Genomic DNA, 22,262 nt, shown 5'->3' on the forward strand with positions numbered 1-22,262 from the left:
TACTGGTTGTTCAAGTAGTTTGTTTTACTGGTGTTCATGGCTGGACCTTTTTATATATATTTATATACACTAGTTCTACACTAGTTCAAAAGTTTGGGGTCATTAACACTGCGTCTAGACCAGATGTAAGACCCACAACATGACAAAAGCAGATAGAACCCATTATAATCAGTGATGCTGTCTACACTGGATGTGGCTCGAAGCGACACAAAAAAACTCCGGACAGTAAACTGATCCCCTGTTCTATTTCTGACATACTTCAAACGCTTGCGAAAATTCTGACATGAAGAATGGATTTGCAACAGTCGTTTTTTCGCTTCTAGTGTAGACTACCTAGTGTAGTCTAGTAAGCTATTGCGATGCAATGTGACAAGTGTTTTTTTTTTTTGTTGTTGTTTTGAAAGAAATTAATACTTTTGGTTACATTTCATTTTAAGGTGCCTTTGTTACAGAGTAATTATACAAATAAATACTGAATAATGTTAATTAACAACATGTGCTTACTATATAATTAGGGTTAGGGTTTGGTTTAGGATTAGTTGGTTGCAATTATGCATAATTTACTGTTATTACTGTAGTACTGTACTTTTTACAGTACTGTATGTACTGTAAAAACATTTCTCACAGTTTCAATAACAATATGAAGAAGCACAACTGTTTTCAACATTGACGATAATAAGAAATGTTTCTTGATCACCAAATCAGCATATTAGAATGATTCCTGAAGGATCATGTGACTCTGAAGACTGGAGTAGTGGTTGCTGAAAATTCAGCTTTACCATTAATAAATAAATAAATAACATTTTATAGTATAGTAAAATAAAAAAAGAGTTATTTTAAATTGTATTAATATTTCAAATTATTACTGTTTTTACTGTATATTTAATAAAAAAAATATAGCTTTGGAGAGCCTAAGAGACTTCTTTCAAAAACATTATATACAGTATAATATATATATATATATATATATATATATATATATATATATATATATATATATATATATATATATATATATATATATATATATATATATATATATATATATATATATATTATTAAACTTGTGTGTATTTGTGAACAACCAAAATTTGTGTGTATTTGTGAACAACCAGTAGTTGGTAAACTGCAATCTACAAACTTTTGCCATTCCAGCTGCTGTTAAATGTTATTATAACTAAGAGCCTGAAATCTTGTTCTAATCGATGAGGAATATATATATATATATATACAGTACAGTCCAAAAGTTTGGAACCACTAAGATTTTTAATGTTTTTAAAAGAAGTTTCGTCTGCTCACCAAGGCTACATTTATTTAATTAAAAATACAGTAAAAACAGTAATATTGTGAAATATTTTTACAATTTAAAATAACTGTGTACTATTTAAATATATTTCACAAAGTCATTTATTCTGTGATGGCAAAGCTGAATTTTATATATATATATATATATATATATATATATATATATATATATATATATATATATATATATATATATATATATATATATATTTTACATTTACTCATTTTACTTGTCCACTGTACTGTAAACTAAATATAAATTAATTACTTAATTAATAACAATAAACAATACATTTTCATTCTGAGTTGAGGTTTTATGTATTTATGTTTGTTTCTTAGTGAAAATTAACCAGTGAAATCAGATTTGTTTATATATATATATATATATAAACAAATCTGATTTCACTGGTTAATTTTCAAACAAAATCAGCTTCTGAAGCCTTCTTTTCCCTTAGTCACACTTTGGATTTCTGTCATTTGGCAATGAGATCCAAACCCTAGTCAGTGTTCATCTGTTATGCTAAGCAGCATAAGGAGAAAAGCCAAGCTACAGTTCTACCTGACTCGAGTGCTTATAGCTCTCTATGCCACCTGCTAACGTTAACCAATGGAGATTTATGCAGTGCGATTTGAGTGGGACTCCACATGGAAATGGAGATGGCAAAGAAAAAAGGGGAGGTGAATGTGGGTGAGGCCGCTGAATGTCCATAGCATTCAATTAAATGCAAATGGTCCTCTCTAGTGTTTGGGGAGAGGAGGCACCTGAGGGCTCTCTCACTCACTCTATCTGCATCTCTCTCTCTTTCTCTCGCAGCGCTCTCTAGAAATGTCAAAGCTGTCACTCAGATGCTTCTCCATCCTCTGATCAGCTATTATGTGAAGGGACACTTGACTACTTTCAATTGGCCATAGTACAAAACATGCCAAAGGGAAGGTTTATAGAAATGTTAGCTCACAGAGGGGCTTCATGCATGATGGGAGGAGGCTGAGCATTTAGAAGATCACTGACATAATAATGTTGCAATGTAGAGTAATCTAATGGTAAGATTTCCTATCTGAGCATCTCACAGCAGCTGCCCTTTTTTTCAGTTATGCATATTGTAATATGCACGGCACTGTAATATATGTGATTTTTCTAATCTGTTTTCCCATTCGATTACCCTGCTGAATAACTGCTTGGCAGAAATGACAGTCGAACAATCTGTTGACCTATTTCTCTCTATATCTGAACCAATTCCATCAGCTCCTAGAAAACTTAAACTTTAAAAAAATAGTTAAAACTTTCACGTAAAAGCCCATAGCTCATTTTCCGTGCCTACTGCTTCCTCATATATTATGGATGCAGTTCCTGCATTTAAAGAGGACACCAGCTTTAGTTCACCCTCCGTATGTGTGTGTTACAGGCAAAGAAAAACTCAGACACTGACCTAGAGCAAACTCTCACTGACCCTAGAGAACTGTTAATAATACTTATAACAGAATACTTATGGGAATTTTCCATTACATCAGCTTTTAACTATGGCCTAGAATTTTTGATGAGATCTTAAGAAGAGATGCAAATGAGAAGCTCAGATTTATACATGTGACCTGAAAAAATCCCAAAGAATATATGTTCCTTGCATTTTACATGGATAGCATTTAATTTTTTTTTAAAATAGTCTAGATGTAGGGTTTTTCAAAAACACTTTTTGTTATACTGGTTGAAATTCTCTTCACATCCTGATAGCAATAATAGAAGTTGTCTGAATATATGTACATATATTTTCTGTGGAAGTCTCAGGACCACAAATATTCCGAATGCAATGATTGGATGTCTGACCCGCCTGTCAACACATGTATTTACTCAGCGCACCCTGCTCACGTAGACATCACATGTGATCAGTGTGTTCCGTAAGGTTGTAATGTACAGTTGTAGACAGACAAGAGTTGTTCACAGAGTTGTTCACGTCCTCAGACTCGGAATTATGCGGCAACACTGTCAACACTGAAGTGAATCTGCAGCAGTCAGGTGGTACAAATCAGAGCTCTAAGTTGTTTACGTTCATTATTATTGTAAAGTTGCGTGCTTTGAGACATGAGGTAATTTAACGGTGTCTATCATAATGCTTTGCAGACTCCGCTTTGGCTGTGCGTGTTCATGTGTTTTGGAGGAGGTGTGGCTTTCTTATGCTTTTTAAACTAGCTAGCTATTGCTTGCCTCTCAGAAATTGCCTACCCTACCTTTATCCTTCTGAAAAAGTTGATTATTTGTGTAAAAATTGAGGAAATATTAAAGGTGCCCTAGATTCAAAAATTGAATTTACCTCAGCATAGTTGAATAACAAGACTTCAGTGCATGGAAATGACAAACAGTGAGTCTCAAATTCCATTGTTTCCTCCTTCTTATATAAATCTCATTTGTTTAAAAGACCTCAGAAGAACAGGCAAATCTCAACATAACACCGACTGTTACGTAACAGCCAGGATCATTAATATGTACGCCCCCAATATTTGCATATGCCAGCCCAGGTTCCCAACATTATGAAAGGCATTAGACAAGGGCAGAACGTCTGGATCTGTGCAGAGCTGAATCAACAGACTAGGTAAGCAAGCAAGGACAATAGCAAAAAATGGCAGATGGAGCAATAATAACTGACATTATCTATGATAACATGATATTTTTAGTGATATTTGTAAATTGTCTTTCTAAATGTTTCGTTAGCATGTTGCTAATGTACTGTTAAATGTGGTTAAAGTTACCATCGTTTCTTACTGTATTCACAGAGACAAGAGCCGTCGCTATTTTCATTTTTAAACACTTGCAGTCTGTACAATGCATAAACACAACTTCATTCTTTATAAATCTCTTCAACAGTGTAGCATTAGCCGTTAGCCACGGAGCACATCAAAATAAACACTGTACTTACGCGATTAGACATGCTGCATGACGAACACTTTGTAAAGATCCATTTTGAGGTTTATATTAGCTGTTTGAACTTTTTTTTTTATGTTGTTTAAGGAAAGCGCGAGCTTTTGGGGCGTGGAGCACCAGATTTAAAGGGCCACACACCCTGAATCGGCTCATTTCTAATTATGCCCCAAAATAGTTAAAAAAATTAATTTAAAAAAATATATGGGGTATTTTGAGCTGAAACTTCACAGACACATTCAGGGGACACCTTAGACTTATATTACATCTTTTTAAAAAAAGTTCTAGGGCACCTTTAAGAAAAAGTTTTAAGATTATTTGTCTGAGACAGTTAAATGTAATGCTTTGATTATTAAAAATATTTTTTTACAATAGTAATTGTGAAGTATAATGTCAATTTAACGAATTATGACAAAATTATGACAAAAAAAAGTTACATTTTAATTGCTGGATACAGTCAAAAGGGTCAAAGACCTCCTAGATGAGACAGGCCAGAATTGTGTGTATCAGTGTTGTTATTGTTAACTAAAACTACTAAAAATAGTTTTCATTAATTGGAATTAATATTAGATGGAAAAAGCTTTTTTTTTTGTAAAGAAAAAAAAGAGAAATGTTTATATATATATATATATATATATATATATATATATATATATATATATATATATATATATATATATATATATATATAATAAAAAAACAGTGCCTCTAAAAAATAAAAAGGGAAAAATGCAAAAGGCAAAATATGATGGACAATACCATTGCATATGGATTTGCCCCTGTGCCTCTTTCTAACAGGACTGGGGTGTTATAAATATGAATAGAAGAAGGAGTGTGTTTATTCTTTAAACCACTTTTGTAAATAAGAGCCTGACTACAGCAAGGATCACAGGAAGATGCTGGATTAGCACATGATAAAGAGGGAGAATGAAATGCATGTGATTGGAGACAAGAGTCGCTTTCTTGTCGTGGTGGCTTACAGAGCTGTGTACGTGTCAGTGTGTGTGTCCTCCTCCCAGACTGCTGGTAAAGAAAGCAATAGCAGGCCTAAATAGCCATTAGTGTGCTAAGCTTGAAGGAGCTGCTTTAAATATGCAGCGAGGAAAGCTTCACACAGTGCTAAAACATGAAGGAGGGAGACTGAAACCATCAGCCTGATTTTGAGACCAAATCTTTCCCGGCATATGGTCCTACATGAATGACAGGAGTGCACATTTTGTCAGTACTCCTAAAAGCTTTATTTTAAACAGACAAATTGGGATACATTATGCCTTTTTGTCATTTTAATGGATTTCAGTGTTGCCATATCCTCTTTTGTACTCGATTTTGGGCTTGTTTTTCATAGATGCTAATAAATATGGGCACCCAGGGAAGAGGGAACATTGTCAGAATTCTGGAAACTTCCCTTACGTTCTGGCAAGATTCTCTCAAAGATATAAACAAGCATTTCTCCAGTAACATTAATAGAACTTTTGTTCAAGGTTATCTGGTCTTTAATAATGTTCGAAAATTTTAGTTACGTTTTGAATGTAAAAATGATGTTTTCATAGCATTAGCGTAATTTATTTTTATTTTTTTAGCTGGGCAGTTGCAGGCTACATTGTTTTTGAGGGTTTTATCTAGAATACAGTCACATACAGTTCTTTTTTTACTTCATGGGCTGTATGTGCTAGTCTAGCATGAATGGAAATGCTAATGCTAACTGTCTAGAAGTCTTTGATTGATATATGATTTGTTTTTCTTCTTTTTCCGTTTGTCCGTCATATTTCAACTGAGAAACCTGTGAGTTACTTTATTTTACTCAACACTTGCCTTTTACACGATAGGCCATTAAAGTGTCTGGCTTTTCAATCCTTTTACATGTCCAAACATAAAGAGGGCAGTAAAATGCTCCAGCCTTGACCCTGCTTGTATTTGTCTATACATCAATAAAAGCTGGTTAGATCTTTGCCGACAGCCACATGGTATGAGCATTCAGTGAGATTTGTGGGTCTTGCCCCCTGCAAATAACTTGCACAGCATCAGCTTCTGTGTAGAGTCTTCTTTCTTTCTTCCTTCAGTCTGACAGTTTTGCATCTTCACTCTAATTGCAGAAAGGTGTTTGGGAAATTATCTTGGCACAATCCCCAAATGACAAATTAGTTTGCATTAGTGTGTGGATCCATCCAGATCCTTCCAATTACTTCCTGTATGTAATCAAGACTTATTACAGCGCCCTGCTGTGTTTGAGGGGTTTTTCTATCATCGCAACTTTCAAGGAAAAAATAAGTTTTTTGCGAACTGTGGGAATATGCTGATCCAATTTTGGGCTTTTTATCGGCAATGAGTCTTCGTAAATCAGAGCAGGTTTAAGAAGGGAACTGTCTGCTTTTAATAAATGGCCTGGCCATAACTTTTCTTTGGGAAACAAGCGTATTGAAGAATATAATTTAATTTCTCGTTTAAATGGCTCAATGAATCAGATAAGAGTAGAGCGCTCGGAGGCAAAGGATGGCACATGAAATTAAATGGAAGCGGAGGAAGGTAGGAGTGTTAAATGTGGGACGTCAACATCAGGCATGTCATTTAAATCAATGTGCTACCTATCAACACCAGCATGCCTTGCGACCGCAGATGTGTGACAGTATCTCTCTTTATAGGTCTGCTTCGCTTTTCATCTGTGGAGAACTGTAAAATCAGCACACACTTTTTGATTAAACTTTAGCTCCACAGAATTGGAAAAGTAACCATAAAATTCTAAAAGTCCCTTGGGACATTAATTTATTATTTGATTTGTTAATTCTTTCAGCTACCAACAGAATTCCATCCATCCATCCATGCAGTTTCAGAGTTCCAAACAAGCCTTGACTCTTAAAGTGAGTGAATAAGTTCACTTACACTACCGTCCACAAATTTGAGGTTGGTACTTTTTTTTTTAATGTTTTTGAAGTTTTTCACCAAGGCTCCATTTATTTAATCAAAACTATATACAGTAAAATAATACTGTAAAATATTATTACAATTTAAAAGAATTGTTCTCTATTTTACGCCAGTTTTTAGTGTCACATGATCTTTCAGAAATCATTTTAAAGGGATGAAAATTCCTTTAAAATGAAAATTCTGTCATCGTTTACTCAAGTTGTTCCAAACCTGTATACATTTCTTTGTTCTGCTGAACACAAAGGAAGATATTTGGAAGAATGTTTGTAATGTTGTAATGTTTTTTTTTCCTTCTATGGTAGTCAATGGAGGGGCGAGATCTGCTTGGTTACAAACATTCTTCCAAATATCTTCCTTTGTGTTCAGCAGAACAAAGAAATGTATACAGGTTTGGAACAACTTGAGTAAATGATGACAAAATTTAATTTTTAGGTGAGCTATCCCTTTAATATGCTGATTTGGTGCTCAAGAAATTATTATTTTTGATTATCACTGTTGAAAACTTGATATTTTTTGTATACCATGATACTTTTTTTTTCAGCATTTATTTTAAATTAAATTTGTTGTATTGTAAAATACTGTCACTTTTGATCAATTCAGTGCATCCTTGCAACAACTAGCGAACTGAATATTGCAATATTAACTATTTAATATAGTTCTTTTCATATGTACAATTAATTGACATTACCTTCTGCTGCTGATCAGGTAACAGTTATAGATAAAGGAAAGATGGCCTTAGATCAGTGGCCATTGTTTCATCTTATATGGAATATGAGGATATTAAAGCTGCTCCATTCACCTAAATATTTAATGAAAAATGATTTACAGATGTTTGCTTCTATGTCCCCCTGTGAAGTATATCTGCATTTGTTCAATCATGCACAAACAGAGTTACATAAGTTTGTTTACACTTTGGCCCAGAAGCTTAATGGACATGCATTTGATGGTCTGCGGGGACGTAAACACGCATTCGGATAACAAACAAGTGCTACTGCTCTTGCACGCAGAAGTCTCGCTGAATGCGCAGCGACCCATCTTTTCCATTTTATCCATGCTCTTTGGCCACAAGAGGCCGAGGGGTTGTGCGAGTGCAGAAGCACGAGCGTGCAATGACGCTGATGGTGGTGATTAAAGGCTTCCATTCCTTTGGGAGATGCAGGGAGGAGTGCCACTTAGTCTCTCACTGGGCGCAGATGGCCCGTGGCAGGCTGGATCATGTCACATGGCGCCAGGCGAAACGGGGGCAAGGTGTCCCCTCCCTGCTCTTCTCTGCTCGCCGCGCGACCTGTCACCAGCCATCGATGTCAGGTGTCGCTGCAGGGAACGGACTGCTCATTAGGTTTGCCTCAATTTCCTCCACCTTCCTGAACCGAGAGGAACAACATTCAATTTGTGTCACTCATTAAGCGCTTTATTCCCACTGACACTCTGCAGAGGGTCACACTGCGCTCCTGCTCGCAATAATGGGAATTAGTCATCTTTATAAGAAAGATTTGTATCGTTCCCAGAAATATATGCCACCCTCAAAGTGAGAGGACAGCATGTGCATGAAGGTGAGAGCGTGTGGCCCCGGGATGTTAACATTTATTCATTCCGAGAGACCCAAGTATAACTGTCTACTGTCTAGGGAGGCGTTTAGCACTGTCCACTTGGTTTTTATACTAGTGTGAACATTTTTACAGCAGATAAATTTAGCTGACTGGCTACCTTGGGGCCGTCGATGCAGTTAAAATCCTGTCTCATGCTGTATTCGCATGTCTTAAGCATGTCTTCTGGCAAAACCTGATTTATAATTACTATGCGGTTATGGTCTGATTGGTTACAGATGGTTATCGTTTCATTTAATAACATCTATGGCATGAGAAGCTGTGGTGGGATTTTTGGTGGGAATTTACATACACTTTAAGATCGGCTGGTGTACTTTACATACAGTCAAACCAAAAATGATTCAGATATTTTTGATAGATTTTCACTAGTGGGTACAGGACACTTTCATTTATGTAAGTGAGGATAGCAAAATAAAGTAAACTGTGACATATTATACCCAAAAATTCTTCATACAGTGGACTACCAGTAAATTTGATAAAAAATTGGAACAAAAAATTATTCAGACACTTTGACCTGGAAGTTTTATCTGACATAATTAAGATAATTTTTTTCTGACACAGTTTCACTCTGAGATCTTGTCATATTTTATCACTATTTTTTAAACTATAGTGAATAAACTGTATTAATGAATGAAATGTTCAATGTGTCTGAATGAATTTTGGTTTGACTAAGTAAATGTCACATTCCATTTAAACATTTTATGAAAAATTAGTATTTAGCAATAATCATGTTCCCGCTAAATGTCGCCCACTATAGCTCTTATTATGGAGGAATTCATAGTAAATGTGACAATTATGATTCTTATCAGGAAATTAAGAGACGCAATGGTTCACAAGGGGGGAAAACAGTCGAGTTCTGATATCATAATGCACATGCCAACCTTGAAACGTGACTAACGCAGTAATGGAAAACTCAGCCTGCAGACGTGAGACTGGCCATCCAATTTATGGATATCAGTGTGACCATTATGACTTAAATGGTCTTGGCTTGTGGGAATAATTGCATTTCTATGGTTGGGCAGGGGCACGTCTGAATGTGGTTATAAACATGCATGTTTTCCAATTTCTCTCTAAAATAGGAGGAGATGTGAACGTTATGCTTGAGTAAGACATGGACTAAAATAGCAGCTCAGAAAATTCATGCACGTGGCAGGATGCCATGTAAAGAATACAGTCAACATTATGCACCCTGCATATATAGGCATATGTTTCCTTTAGGAAATGTCTGTACTGGTAAATTGTGTTTTATGCTTTTATTGCTGGATTTTGGAGTAGAATTATTTGCCATGAAGGGATGCAAATATATTCATGTTTGGTTTCCTGCGGATGTTAAGAAATATGCTCTTCATGGAGGCCGTCACTGCGTTTTGCTCAACAATAAGGATGGCCTGATGGTGTTTGATGGTTTCAGGCCAGTTACATGAGGTGTTGCTTGCTGGGTTGACACTTTGTATTACTTTTGTGTGCATGTTTTAATGTTGCGCAAACTTAAATATTTGCTTCCCTTTAATATATTGAATACTTTTTTGTGAATTCTGATGATTTTGAATGAAAAAATTTATACTTTTATCTACAAATATTCACTTTGGTCCGGCTTTGCTATGCACGTCCATGAGATGGTTTAGTCTTTGGTTTAGTTCATGACCTGATTTATGCCCGTTGTGAAGGTTACATTTGACGTAGATGGCAAGAACCACCCCATTGTTTACATTGTTTAGTGTGGAGTTACAACTCTGTCCAAAAGTTGAATGGTCATTTCTGTATATTAGTATTTGTGTCAGTTTCTTATTTAAAGGTGCACTAGAATTTTTTTAAAAAAGATGTAATATAAGTCTAAGGTGTCCCCTGAATCTGTCTGTGAAGTTTCAGCTCAAAATACCCCATATATTTTTTTTAATTCATTTTTTTAACTGCCTATTTTGGGGCATCATTATAAATGAGCCGATTCAGGGCTACTGGCCCTTTAATTCTCATGCTCCACGCCCACGGAGTTCGCGCTTGCCTTGAACAGTGCATAAACAAAGTTTACACAGCTAATATAACCCTCAAATGGATCTTTAGAAAGTATTTGTCATGCATGTGGCATGTATGCGTCGGATTATGTGAGTATTGTATACTGTTATATTGTTTACATTGATTCTGAATGAATTTGAGGCTGTGCTCCGTGTCTAACGGCTAATGCTACACTGTTGGAGAGATTTATAAAGAATGAAATTGTGTTTATGAATTATACAGACTAAGTGTTTAAAAATGAAAATAGCGACGGCTCTTGTCTCCGTGAATTCAGTAAGAAACAATGGTAACTTTAACCACATTTAACAGTACATTAGCAACATGCTAACAAAACATTTAGAAAGACAATTTACAAATATTACTAAAAATATCATGATATCATGGATCATGTCAGTTATTATTGCTCCAGCTGCCATTTTTCGCTATTGTTTTTGCTTGCTTACCTAGTCTGTTGATTCACCTGTGAACATCCAGACATTATTGGCTGCCCTTGTCTAACGCCTTTCATAATGTTGCGAACATGGGCTGGCATATGCAAATATTGGGGGCGTACACCCCGACTGTTACGTAACAGTAGGTATTATGTTGAGATTCGCCTGTTTTTCGGAGGTCTTTTAAACAAATGAGATTTATATAAGAAGGAGGAAACAATGGAGTTTGAGACTCAATGTCATTTCCATGTACTGAACTCTTGTTATTTGACAATGCCAAGATAAATTAAATTTTTCATTTGAGGGCACCTTTAAAATGGTCTGTTTGTGTGTGTATCCTGGATGCGGTTCTTGCAGCCTACATCAAGCATGACTTTCTCATTGTGTGTCACATGAGAGGTTGTGAACCAAGCCATCTCATGAACACGCATCACAGAGCAGGACAGAGTTGAACATTTGTCGTTAACAATAAGTATACAAATAAGTATATACTTTTTTTTTTTATCATTTTGCTAGAGAAGACTCTTAGAGGTCGGCTGGGGTCATGTGGATTATTTTAAAGCTGCCTAAATATGGATTTTGCACCATCAAAAATTAACTAAGGTTCACTTGCTTTAGATGGAGAAAAATCCTGGAATGCTTTCTGTCTTTCTCTGAAGAAATAAAGTCATAGCCCACATCTTAGAGGGCCTGGTGGCTGTAAATAATCAGTTTTTGGGTGAACTATTCCTTTTCTGTTCATTTAAAGTACATTTTATTTGTTTGGCCAATAAAAATGCCATTCCTAGGCCCATTTTAGGAGGGCTTTAGTGAGACTGATAGATTGTTATGATAACTGCATCTGTGTAGTTCTTTGTCATTAATGCAGTTTACATAATATGATGTACTCCACTGTACATCCACAGTAAAATCTGTGATTATTTTTTTATTTTAGAAATTCCTTTCATCTAAACGGCATGACACTTTGTGACTTTTTCTACTCTTGCTATACTTTATACTTCAGTGGAATATTGCTAAAATTTATTATAATATTAATTTTATAATAAATCCAAAAGTAAAACAGGAAAAGAACTAAGGGAGTGGAAATATGAGCTAAATGGTCCTCTGCAGCCATCTACAGGCTATAGTGGTAATTTCATGTCATTTTCATGTTAAAAGAGTGTTTGTTTTCCACCACGTGACAGAAATCCTCCACTAAAGCATGTGGCACATTTTCCATGTTATCTCCATGAATGAAAAATAAAAAATGTGGATTTTCTTTAAAGTTAATTTTACTGTAATTTAATTTGTCTGTATTCTTAATAAATTCTTAATAAATATTAATGATTGTTTTTCTTAATACACAAATAGATGGAGAAAGATAATAGAAATAAAAAAAGAAAAGAAAATTAAGATAAATAAAAAGTAAGTGCTACTATTACTGGGTCAACACTTGAGGAAAACACTTGACCCAGTAATAGTAGAACTTACTTTTTTATTCTCTCGATTCTCTCAATTTCTATTCTCTTTCTCCATCTATTTGTGTATTAAGAAAAAAATAATTCCCTTGCTATGAGCACTTTACTGATGTAACTGTGACTTGACACAGCATTTACATACTGTTGTACTCATGTTGATTGCTTCAACTATTCTTATTTGTAAGACGCTTTGGAGAAAAGCGTCTACTAAATGACTAAATGTCTAAATGAATATTACCTGGTTATTTAAATGAATTCAATATTCAGGGATTGACTTGTAAAACCTACTGTATTGTTCATCCCTACCCTAGTATACAAACAATATATTAAATTCTTTTTTAAATCAAACCCTTATTGGGGGCTTAGCTCCCCTAATATTGAAATCTTAGAATTACCCCTGGGTTAGTGAATATATTGGCATGGCAAGTAGTATACAACTTCATGTCTGACTTGGCCAGCAAAATGCATAATGTAGAGAAAAAAGGAAAAAAAAAAAAGTCTTGTGCTTTGCTTTGCAGAAGCCTTGATCTGCTATCATGTTGTCCTCTGTTTATGAGTTGCTTCCTTTTAATTTAATATACTGAGGTACCTTATAAATAATTCAGCTGCATACCTTCTGATATCTCACGAATGCCTTGAGCCGTCGGAGCAGACAGCAGCCAGTCTGTCTCCCTCTTCCATGTAGGGCCATTCTACAAGGCAAAGTCCATCTGCTCATTTAAGACCTGGTCTCTTTTCTGGAATTGGCACCTTAATGAATGTTAATGACAAATTGTCCAAACATTTTGAAAGCTGAAGGCCGAAAAATAAAATCTCAAAACAGATTACCATATCATTAGAGTCTCACTTTTTTCTTTCTTTTGTTAATGAATTTCCAAGATGATCATTTGCTCCGACCGTGCAATCTTCTTGCTCAGCCAGTCTGATGCTGTGATTAGTATTAATTGGACTGAGTCAAAAATGCAGAGATGACCCTGGCTAAGCAGCTTGTGAGAGCAATTAATGAGAAGAGTTGCCTTAGTATTCACAACTGAGCTTGCTTGAGAAGACAGGGAGAGAGTTTACAGGACAAAGCAGACCGTTTTTGTTTGTCTTTTCCTAGCGGCAGGCCTTTTAATGAACTTTAATGAACTGTTCTATTGCTATAGGCCTGCAAGGATTTATTTAAGAATTTAGGGGAAAGTATGCATAATGTGGTTACTGAAGCAAGTTCTTTTGACTTCCTCATTAAGAAAGACACTGATTTCTTTATCTAAAAAAGGTTTTATCTTTCGCCTGCATGTTTTTTCCTCCTTAGTTTTTCTGAACCACAGTGGTAAAGTATGTTCTCAAAGTCAAAGGAATTTCATTACATTTTTTTCTCTTGTTTGTACAGGCAAATGCATTTTTCTGTATGTCCAAATGAGTTCAGATGTAACACTCACAAATGACAGCGTGAATCAGACAATAAGCATTGTGAGTTGGAACACTGAAGTCATAAAGGATTTGATTCAACCAACAGCGAGAGTAAACAATTTTCCTCAAAACAACTCAAAATCTTTGTAGCTTGCTGCTTACAGGATAAGATTAAAAACTGATTGTCAAATCAGAGTGATGTGTCATTACTGTTTTATGTCTCTTCCTTTTTGTGCTCTTTCTAAAACATCACTCATGCCTTTTAAGTCAGTGTGATGAGCGTGTTAAAATTACACACTGCAAAATGGCTTTTCAATTTGAAAAAAATTACAGTCCTAATAAATGCTAATTACTCGCCTTAAATTTATTGACAGTTGTTTGTTCACAAGACAAAAAATGTATATTAAAACTGTTTATTTGTCATTCAAATATCTAAGGGACCGTTTACACGACACCGTTTTCAACTAAAAATTGAAAGCTTTTTTTGCATTTTGGCCGTTCGTTTACATGACAACAGCGTTTTGGGGACAAAAGTTTGAAAATGGGTTTAAAAGTGCAAGTTTTTGAAAAAAAACCACACCATTATCATCTCTGTGTAAACTACGTAAATGAGAATTTGTGAAAATGGTGACATCATGCGCATGCGGATTACTTATTCAGTCCATAGACCTTATGTAGCCCCGCCCCTTTTCAGCGCTGCGCTCGTTGTCTTTTGACTTCCGGTTTGTATTTCCACATTTATGAATGAACTGCTCATTTTAAAATCTTCCCGGTCTATTGACATTTGTTAAGACATCTGCTTTGAACATAACAATGCTCATGATAACTTTCATTAACTCTACAACTGGTAAATCCAATTCTTCAACAGCGATGCCATAGAAATAAACAGGGCTACCGCAAAAACGGAAGTTCAAAGACAATATTCTAAAGATGGCGGCGCGCTTGTTGCTCTGGTAAATAAGGTCTATATGACTGTAGTGTTTCTTTACAAAGTGACATCGCCAACTACTGGCCTGGCATAAATAATACAGCGTTTTTAAACGTTTTCTCAGATCATTTTTACATTATTGTCGCCTACTTGAAAAACACAAAGGAAAAACTTTTCAATTTTATCAAAAATAAAACAATTTAAACCAACCAAATATATACTTCAAATATTAAAAAACAAAAGAGCAATATTTAATGAGACAAAATAGTTTTTCTTTGCAGATTTCAGTGCCAACAATCCGAAAAAAAAAAGAAGAAGCTGAACTAACCAGAGCTTTTTGCTCATTACAAAGTACAAAAACATTGTTCTGTCGAGCTACAAAATGAAATGTTAATGGCCGACCGCTTGATAAATCTGTTCGAGTTGTTTCACTGTCACTGTTTGCGTTCATCATCGCGCTGCAAGATGGCAGACTGATGTGTTTGCTTATTCACAGATATGCCCTTGAGGCTTGTGAGCAGTGCTCTGTCTTCACCTCCTCCTTCAGACGGATCCGTACCACTCTCAGCACAAAACATATTCATTTCTGACAGTAGTGCATACTATATGCCTATGCACAATATACTCAGCCTTATTTGTCTTTATGTAGGGTGCCGGTAAGGCGACTGAAGCTATGAGCTACACAGAGGAGACCTCACATCCCAGTCCTGTCTTTCACGGATTCAATTTGATTTCTCAAACTGATTTGTTTGTTTGTATGTATGCTACAGAAATGCAGTGCACAGACAGAACAGTGTGCTTGGGTGTGTGTGTTGTGATGGGCTGTGTTGTGACAGTGCATTTTTTTTCTTTCTCTTTCAGACAGATGTCTGTGATCTTTCCTGCCCTGAGTTCATCTGCCCTCGTCAGTGAGTACAAGAGGTGAAGTCCAACAGCCCTTTTGACCCTATTACGCATATGCTCGCTCACATTTGTGCATATACACACACACAGCTCATTTGCCATACTGCTGTTTGTCTTCTGCAAGGAGTCAGCCCTTGCCCGTGGATGACCGAGCCGAGAAATAGAAAAAGGGGTGTGTGTGAAGTCGACTGTCCAGTCTGCTGTACATAATTGAGCCATGTGAGATTATACACCGATCGAGCCGATCAAACTGGATGTGAACAGAATTTGTGTGCATGTCATTAGGATTGGGAATCACAGAAAAACTATTCTGGTCCCTTAATTATTCCATTAATGATTCTTTTAGTACTTTTCCCAAAAGTCCCCTCTCAAAACCTGGTCCAAACTAAGCTGAACAAAAATCTGGAGGGGGGAAAAACAGTACTATAATAATATATATTACACAACAGTTTAAAAGCTCTCTTATGCTTGCCAAATTTGCATTTATTTTTTTTTAAAAAATACATTAAAAATGAATATATTTTAAAATGTAATTTATTCCTGTGATGCACCAAAGCTATTCAGCAGCCTTACTCCAGTCCTAAGATTTTTTATTATTATCATCAGTATTAAAGACAGTTGTGCTGCTTAATATTTTTGTTGAAATAGTATTATTTGATGAATAGAAATTTCAAAAGAACAGCATTTATCTAAAATAGATATAATTTTTTAACATTATAAATGTCTTTACTGTCACTTTTGATCAATTTAATGTGTCCTTGCTGAATAAAACTATGAATTTCTTTAATTTAAACAACATTATTTGTAATTTAAATTACAATATATATTATTCAGCTTAACAGCACCAGTTAAAGGCTGCAAACTCAAGCTAAAACACATTCTTTTTCTTTCATCCACATCTGTGAAAAAATGCAAATGTTTAAGAACCATTAACATTCAGTTACAGTATTATCTCAAAAATGGAACCAGTTCTGAAAAACAAACGGTTCTCTATTCCCAACCCTATATGTCATCATATTACGTTCTGCTGAACCACACATAAACTTTATATTTTATTTTAGGAGTTTCTCTGCATCAAATATACATTTTTATTAAAGCCAGTTTATTAGGGATTATCTCGAATTGTTCACAGGCCAATCCATGATAATAAAAGAGGATTACAGCAGCTAGATGGCAGGGACGTTCATGGAATGAAGATAAGTTAAACAAGACATCACGCACACAAGTCTTAATTCGGTTTGAGGCTCTTGCATGTCGTTGTCAACCATATGGAACGAGAGAGCAGTTTCCATGTGGTAAATAGCACAAGACTGTTTCCTTTGTGGCAGATCGATAAACATAATCGACCCTGCCGTTATAGTCAAATGGGCATGTCTTTGCAACAGCAGATATATCTGCTAAGCAGCACCTAGGCTGTCTGAACTTCTTAATCATAGAAACATCTGCCCTCACTGAAGACTCATCTGTACTGGGACGAAGGGATGTGCTGCATAAATTTTCTCCCATCACTCACCCTTTCATTCTCTCCCTTTCTTCCACAGTCTCGCCTCTGTATCTCTTTTTCGCACTCTGAGGCATCTGTTCTGTCACACCCTCCGCCTCATTAGCGATGCTAACACGAGGAGGATTTAACAGATGTTTATAACAAACCAGCTCACACTTACCTGCATGATGAAGACATTAAAAGCCCTACAAGATATAAAAACTCCCTCTAACAGACCACACAAGCCTCAAAGCCAGCACAAAATGGTGGCATAGAGGGCAGAGGAGCTGGTGTGTTGTATTTGTATTTGCAAGGTAACCCTTAGTAATTGTTTGCAGCTGTACAGTCGGCCCCTAGTGTTTTTATTTTTAGAAAGCAGAGCCATGGCAGCGCTTCACCCTTCGGTGGGGGCTCTTGTCTTATGCTTAATGTGAAGTGGTTGTCGACAGTGCACCGTAGGCCTGGACACGCGCCGCTGTCACCTTTTATAAAGCCCATTGCAATGTTTTTCAAAGGCAATTATGAGCGGACACCAGTGGTCAAGTGCATTATTCTATAAGTGGAAACGGTAGGGAACATGTCAATAGGAGTGTTTGTGATTACAGTTTATTCTCCAAGACTAACTGAACATATTAGAATAGAATCATTCCTGGAGGTGTATTTTCATGAGATCATATGATATGATATATATATAGTCACATGTTCGCAAAATCAGCACCAGTTGGCGCAAAGGGATGGTTTGCAATATTGCTCAGTAAAGCTGGAATTGTGACATTTTTTATGTATAAATGAAAATTAAAATAATGAAATAAATTACTGGTAATAACAATAATGATATAGTATTATAACATTTAATCTTGGCTAATTATTTATCATATAAATGCTTTATGTTCCAGCTATTTGTTGACTGTTACAGTGAAATATTACAGTGCATGAAGTCTGCTTACATTTTACTGTACAGTATTACCCAGTATTTATATGAGGTGTGCATTATGCCATAAAATAAATAAAACACCAGAAAAGGTGGATTACTCTGAATGGGAACACTGTGAATGATATAGCCTATATAAAAATATAGTGTCCATGATTTAAGAAATTGTTGATCACTTTTTATTAAATTGTTCCCTTGTATTATTTAAAAATTGGGAACTTTAAATTCATTAGTATTAAATTCATTCTCATGATTTGAAAACAAAGAAGCAAAGCAGTAGCCTGAAAGTTATAGCCACAGTTTACCTAAAACAATGGCGTTAAAATGTAGGGACAAATTAGCCCTAATGTTTCAACTAAACTGAATGATTAATAAAATTAATAAAAAAGTTGATTGGCCTGTTTTTTGGTGCTCCATAAATTGGATTCCCTTTCGTGGGAACTGTCAACGCTGCGTGGTAACGCATTGGGAACCTTCTGCGTTACCACGCAGCGTTTCGTTCCCTTCTCAGGGAACCAGGGTTACATCTGTAACCTGAGACGTTCCCTTTCGTGGGAACTGTCGACGCTGCGTGGTAACGCAGAAGGTTCCCAATGCGTTACCACGCAGCGTCTCGTTCCCTACTCAGGGAACCAGGGTTACATCTGTAACCTGAGATGTTTTCAAGCTAGGCCTATAAAGTCTAGGGACAGTTAAAAGTATAATTATTGCAGGTTTGCATATAAAGTTCCGTGTTTGTATTCCCTATGTGATTTGATGTAAAATTGTGTGTGTGTGTGTGTGTGTGTGTGTGTGTGTGTGTGTGTGTGTGTGTGTGTGTGTGTGTATATAGATTGATAGATATATAGTGACTGACTGAACATTGAGTTTTGTTACATTAAACTGCATGATTTATTTACTTATTTATCAAAGTACATTTCTTTGATCCCAGTCAATGTTCAGTCAGTTACCAATCCAATAAATCAGTTTGATTTAAATCAGTAACTCATAAGTTTTAGACTAATGAGTCTTTCTGAATAAATCATAGCTCATGTGAGTCATTAGTTTGATAGATTAATGGGAAACTGACTTTTTTCTGCTGTTCTTAGGCATGGTTAAGCTTCTGAACCACTCTATGGATACTCTTCTCATTGCGATGGAAACATTCAAAATAACTGAGCTGAACTCAAATAAATTGCCTCTCATTTAGATTGCCTTTAGATTAGATGCGAAGCACGCTAAAAGTTGATTTAGAGAACAATAGCTGTGAGCATTATGGAATCAAGACATCTGAGGATTCAAAGTGGATTTGAGTTGAACAAATGAGTTTTCGGAACAGGCAAAATAATTTTATGGTTATATCTACTACAGCATATTGGGACTGTCAATCATGCTAAAGTCTTGATAAACCATTAATTAGAAGTAGGGTCATGGTATTTTAATTGAACACTAAATTAAATAAGCTATGCCACTTAATTTATTGTTGTAGGTAACCCATTCGATTGGCTAAAGTTAGCCTCATAAAAAGGACATCTTGCGTACTTAGGAACTAATATAAGCCACTAAATGATGAGGAACTGTAAAGATAATAATGTTTACAGTGATGCGCTGTCAGAGACCGTAGAGCTCCCTCATGCAAGAAGAAGTGTATATTTGCATTCAGTAATCATGCCCATACACAACACTGAGGGCTAATCAACATTGTGATAAACAAACTATGCAATTATCTTTCCAGTCTAGTTGTCAGGACAAGTCATGTGTTTAATTTCTTGGTATGACTTATTAAGAATTTATTCATTGATGTCTGGGTGCATTTTTATGAGCTGTCAGAATATTTTTCATTACAAATTGGAATGTGTGATTCACTGTCATCAACACATCATCATCACAATGCCCAAAACTCATTTCAGGGCTGTTTTTATATATATATATATATATATAAATATTATAATATTAACTGTTACTGATTTTTGTTTGTTTGTTTGTTTGTTTGATTAAATATTATAATATTAACTGTTATTTTAAAAAAAGTAGGCTAAACATTTAATTGCTTTCTTAATGCATGTTCTTGGGCTGCGTTTCCCAAAAGTAAGTTGATCGTAAAACAATTGCCACCAATGGTCTATGATGAACTTAGGCTTACAATGCTTTTGAGAAGCACAGTCCTGGTCTCCTTTCGCATAATTACATTTTGTTCCAATTTTTAAAATGTTTTAAAGCCTTTAGAAAAACATGACTTGATCTGAAACAACTTTCCTTTTTGACTGACGTCACTAAGTCCCTCAGTGCTTTTATTTTTCAACGCCTCCTTTTCCAACTTTTGCCTATATGTAACTGCCCTTTTTACAATCCAATTCTGAATGATAAAAATCAAGATTTTTTTCTCATACTAAAATACTTCAGATTTGTCGAGTAAAATAGGTTGAGAACTGCTTTTTTACATTGACCACCTTAGCTTTAAAAATGTGTGCGGTCCCCTCAAGTGGCTAATCTCTTGAGTTGAACTCTGTATTTATGAACAAACAAGAAACAGCCGCACAGACGTTGAATACGAAATATATATGAGCATCATTCTAATGTATTTATCACACCCAATCTGTCCTCATTGCTCTCTCTCTCTCTCTCTCTCTCTCTCTCTCTCTGAGCCGCATAATGCACCGGACACCTGCCAACACTCTCACGTGTGTTGGTCCAATCTTCAAGGATGACACCCACACGCGCACGCTTCCTCCCCACACATGAAGAGGCTGAGAAGGATGATTAGCACCGTGAGCTGACACCCCTCAGCGGAGAGTGTGGAGGAGGACAACAACAATAGTCTCGCTGTGGAGAAGCAAAGCGCGCAAGCTAGCTACTGCAAATTCAACTGCGACAGCGGCAGAGCCACGCGACGCGGACAGATAGCAACAGCAGGGAGGAGGAAGAGGAGGATAGAGGAAGAGAGGGAGGGAGAGTTTCTGGACGCTAATCACTTCAATGAAATGACAGAAGCGTCCCCCCACATCCACACAAACGCGCACGCACACTGCGTTTCCCTTATTTTCGCAAAGCTCTGGCTGTGGAATTTCAATGCGACATGAAGCGTTTTCCTCCCTCCCTCTCTCTCTCTCTCATCGGCCAAGCTAATGTGTGAGTCAGTGCTACTCTATCCCGATGTGCTCTGCATGCTGACCATTACTGCCATGCAGCGTGAACGTGGAAAAGTCTCGACTTGTCAGTACATCGCACAACTTGGGCTCCGTTTCAAACTACCGACACTTTACCACAAACGAGGTTTTGTAACACAAACCCACTAAATGAATCCTTAAATGTCGAAGAATTACGTGTTTAGGATGATTTCTGACAGGTTGCTTAAATCATTTTTCCCTTTTCTTGTGTCAACACTTCTATAAAAGCAACCGCACTGCGCGTTCTAATGCGACGCGTATATGTTTCGACCTCGAAAGAAAATGATAAACTTCCATACCGTGGAGAGATGGGTCATTTCAGCGTACATCTCGGTCTCTTCTTCTTCTTTGCTTTTTGTTGTCGTCACGTTTTTTTCTCTCGTGTTTCTTCTTCACGTTAGTCAATCAACCTGTATCCTCTCTCACGACTGTGTATTAAGTATTAGTGCATCGCCTAGGGTTTCATACAGACGCTTTGTACGCACCTGCCTTAAACTCAGCTCTATTTCTGACACTGTGTAGGCGATCTACAGAGAACGGATCTGTGTTCTCTCTCTCTCTCTTTCTCTCTCTCTCTCAGTGTGTGTGGCTGTTGCTGTCAGTGGCTTGCGTACTTGAACAAGAGAGACGAAGTGGAGGCAGATCTCTCTCTCTCTCTCTCTGCCCTTACCGTGTAGCCCCACCTCCTCCTTTTAAAAGTCTCCCTTTCTTGCCCCCAACCCCTTTGCAGTCTGCTCTATTTTTTCTACTCTCCTTCATTTCTTTCTCACAGTCAGAGCAGTATATGAAACCTGTTATTTCCTTTCCACTTGCCCCTTAGCCATGTAACTAGGCTG

At 36.3% G+C, this 22,262-nt stretch overlaps 1 protein-coding gene across 1 annotated transcript in view; it reads right to left on the reverse strand.

The window, feature by feature from the left end:
* lrrn2 (leucine rich repeat neuronal 2) overlaps positions 1 to 22,018 on the reverse strand; it is a 58,707-nt gene extending 36,689 nt beyond the window's left edge. Inside the window, exon 1 of the mRNA XM_067387317.1 lies at positions 21,726 to 22,018. The gene's annotated coding sequence lies outside the window, so the exon portion shown is untranslated. The remainder of the gene's footprint in view (positions 1 to 21,725) is intronic.
* Between the last annotated feature and the right edge of the window lie 244 nt (positions 22,019 to 22,262).

Source organism: Chanodichthys erythropterus, chromosome 6 (genome assembly GCF_024489055.1).
Source record: "Chanodichthys erythropterus isolate Z2021 chromosome 6, ASM2448905v1, whole genome shotgun sequence".
Taxonomy (NCBI): Eukaryota; Metazoa; Chordata; class Actinopteri; order Cypriniformes; family Xenocyprididae; genus Chanodichthys; species Chanodichthys erythropterus.